Source organism: Schistosoma mansoni, chromosome 2 (assembly GCF_000237925.1).
Source record: "Schistosoma mansoni strain Puerto Rico chromosome 2, complete genome".
Taxonomy (NCBI): domain Eukaryota; kingdom Metazoa; phylum Platyhelminthes; class Trematoda; order Strigeidida; family Schistosomatidae; genus Schistosoma; species Schistosoma mansoni.
Genome location: NC_031496.1, coordinates 31943271 through 31947535, shown reverse-complemented (window position 1 = coordinate 31947535; position 4265 = coordinate 31943271).

The following is a 4265-nucleotide window of genomic DNA, read 5'->3' as shown; positions in this document are numbered from 1 at the left end:
AAATACAGGTGTTTATTAACAGTTGTCTAAGCAAGCCAATTCGTATCTGTTTGCCAGATACTATAAGCAACAAGCTTCTGTGGGTGAGAACAAACCAGGTTCCATTGGGGGAAGAAATCAGAAAAAAGCGCTGGGAGTGAATAGAACGCACATTGATGAAAGCATCCAACTGCGTCACGTGGTCAGCCCACACATGGGATCCTGAAGGCTGAAGGAAAAGAGGAAGACCAAAAAACACATTACACCTCGAAATGGAAACAGATATGAGAAGAATGAACAAAAATTGTACAGAACTAGAAAGGAAAGCCCCAGACAGAGTGGGTTGGAGAATTCCGTTTATGTACCATCATATAGAAGAATGTAGCCGATTACCAGGTAAATGTATCAGTCTTTGTCAATATTTGACATCACAACTGTTTGAAAATCCTATGAATTTGCAATTATACGTAGGAAAAAATATAGTGAGCAGTGTTGTGCATAACCGTTCCAATTAGGATGTTAACATAAAGATGACGAGTCCATGAAAATGATTACGTGATCATAAATACCATAAAGTGTTTGAAATTTCCTTCTCGATTTAATTTAAAAGTATGCTACGAACAAGAAATTCAATATTTTGTGTACCGACACAAGCTATTCCATTATCAGTTGTTTAAAAGCGTAAATTCGCATGATGATTGATAATTGATTGCATTGCATGTTTGCGACAAATTAAGAAACGATTAAAATTATTTGAAATTGGTTATTTTCTCTTTCCAAACCGGCTTATCAACAAGTGTTGATAAAACTACAGTGAATATGTCATAATCTCCGAAATCTAATGAAAAGCCATAATCAATGGACTTCAACCATTTCTGGTAAGAAACAGTGTTGTTTGTGGCAGTGGATGTTAGTCGCTCAATACTGTAAATTAACAGAATCCAAAAACACAAAGCTTTGAACACTAACCACATGCTCTGAATAATATGTGATCGCTGAAAGGATTCAACTTTGTGGGTTTAATTTCTGATGGAAGTGAGTTGCGTTAGTACAATTCCAATGGACTAGATTCTAAAAGGTGCTTTCCGATCTTTATTTCATTCAAGTCAGTCTGTTATATAAATTGTAACATTTCAATGTGACTAATATCAGTTAACTATAAGAATGAGGTAAAATAAAGAAGTAGAATTTGTTGATTATTTCAGTGTTTATCAAATAATATCGAGATTATGAGTTGCTAGAATTACACTACACATATTACATTTACGATGTATTATGAGTAAATCTCTCAATGTACATTCATACTTATCAATAAACTGTTGTTAAGAAACGTTTGTGATCAAACTAATGACGATTGTTTTATTAAATCATTGTGGAATTGTCTTTCAATGATATTCATATTCACAACCACAATAAAACGCAAAATGTTTCCAAATACAGATACCATGTTTCAGCTGATGATAAATTTTGTGAAAATTCTCATCGTTTTTTTAACCAATTGGAAGTGGAAATGAATGCTGTTGTTCAAGATGACAATCAAAGCATGGTGATTGAAATCTGTAACCGTGGAAAAGTAACAATTACTGACCAAATTTATGAAATTCACTGCCAGTCGCATCCGATTGTTTACAGTGTTCAACAGGTGTAACGTTTGCAGTCCACATTATTTTTGTAAATTATAATCAAGATCAATAGTTTCCAGATAATTTAGTTCACTGTTCACCTACAACAGTAGCACTATCATAAAATACAGATTACTTGAAGAATGTTCATTTTTTGTATGAGGCTCCTTAAAAGCAGTCAATGGTTTCCAATTATAAACTGATTTCAGAATATCAGGAAATTATTGTAAGATCCATTTTGAAGATTTCGTGTTTGAAAATCCTTCCATGTATATATTCGCAGCGTTTCTTTATGATTTCTTTAGTTGTATATTTCTGTTAGTTTTTTTGATGCCATTTCAGATCGTAATGTTTCATTTCATAATACTTTTCTCATTTTTCTCTTTCGCTTTCACTGAGTTTCCATGTTTCTTTTTATGTTGTTTTAGTTGATATTTGTTTAGAAACCTTGTTTCCTCAAATCATCTTGTTCGATTGGGATTCACGTGGCTCTTCTAATCTAGACAGTTATTCTTCAGCAAAAGTTTGTTTGAATCTAGCAATTATAATACATGTTTAGCAATCACATCACTTGGTCAGAATACATTAGTTTACATTTTCAAATCTGATCCGTTGCACACAATAGCACTTGGTGAATACCACCCATAAAGTGAAACAAAATTCAGAATTTTATCAAATATTTATTGTAGGGTTTGTACAAATAGTCTAATGGACATAAGAGAAGGTTTGTGGATCTTCTATTATGTTTCTGTTTATCTTGAATGTCAGTAGTAGTTTGATGAACTATTAATTGTAATCACTTTTATGGGTGATTCTCAGTTATTAACGTTTACTATGTGTATTTTATGCAGTTTCGATTGACATGTGAATTTCCTCAATAGACAACTTAATATATTTCTACGATAGATAGAATTTGGATAGAAGTGGAATCCAGAAAACACTCGGACTACTCTTTTCTGGTCGTCATTAGCTAGATTCACCTGCACCTCAGAATTGATATTCACTATAGAATTGAAACCGATTAACTTTTGTTTAAAGTACACAACTTGTGTTCTACATAACTACTGAGTTCATGCATCTGCCCACTTGAGCAACCAGTATGGATTTCAATTTAAAGTTACAACACAAAAATCCATAAACCAATGCAAATTAATCGTAAAACTGGATATTTCGTTTGAACTAACTACCTTCACCTGTGGCTCATCTAGAATTACTTTTGATTTCAAGCCAAAGTTAGAGAGAAGTGTTGAGCATGGAGTCAGCAACCCCATCCTATACAAATTTATCTAGCCAAAAAAACGCCAACCAGAGAGTCTGCAAGAAACAGGTAACTCTCTGATTACAGTTGTCTAAATAGGAAACTGTAGTATCAACTTCATACGGTAGATTGAAATGGTTGACCAATGACTAATATTATAGATAATAAAAAAGAGCTAAAAAATCAAAAAGTGTAAACTCGTTTGATTGACAGACAACAAACTATTCATTTAAGACAGTCTTCAGAAGTGCTCGAAGGATTCCTACCCAGAAATTGCTGTTTCAAACACGAACGCTTCAACTCTATACCACTGAGTTGAGAACCTATGGTGTTAATGTCTAACCACAACCAATTCAATTCGTTTGCCAGTTGAATTCATGTTTTAAACAATAAAAAGTGATTGTACAACAATTCGATGATAAGGAAGATTATGAAGATGGTAATTTACTTTAGTCGAACACAACATCTTATGATTGATTATAAGAGTTTTTTCTACTGAAACTACTTCATTTACATTTTATTTAAACATTTAAAAGAAGTCGATTAAACTATTCAAGAAATTAGGGAGAGAATGATTAAGAAAAGCAAAAGGACTGTATCTGAACCGATAATTTGGTGTTTGTTTCTTGATGAATAATGTTAAATTATGAACAATCAGGCCATGTTAATTACATAAATAAACAAAGAAGCAATTACAAGGATGTTTGGTCTTGAAGCAAAACTCCTCAAAACTGAGCAATTAAAATTCCATTAAAAATCTAACCAATAGTGTTGGGGTTTTGTCACGGTGCTATCAACACAAAAACAATTGGGTTGAAACAATTTTGTATATATTCCTAACTTCACTCTGTGATAGCCCTTTGTCACAACAAGGTCATATGTCCGACTAATTATAGAAAATTGTTCAATTTGGCTACGTCACAAATGTTTTTTTCAAGAAATGAGTTTCCAGGAATTTGTAATATACTGAGCTGTTTGAAGACTAAATGATAATGTTGCAATACGTGAGGTTTGAACTGTGCTACAACATGATGACTAAGTGCTTGTAGTGATTATACTTTGGTTGTATGACCTGAATGTTTCTCGATGTATGTTAACTTTATCTACAATTATAACCCAAATTTTCACAATAGTATTTAGTATATTTTCATCAAGAAGAAGTAGAGGGGATCACAATGCAATTTGTGCATCGAAGGAACTATTAAATACGAAGTGGTGTCATCGAACCTAAAACACTCGAAAATACTTTAATGAATCAAAAAAGGTATCACCTACTCATTAGTTTGTAATTTCCATTATTTACATATAAAATCAACATAAAACATGTAATTGTTGTAATAATATCACAATATTCATTGGGATTACTTATTTCTATTCTTAGCTGTTTTTAAGACTGAATAGAGTGA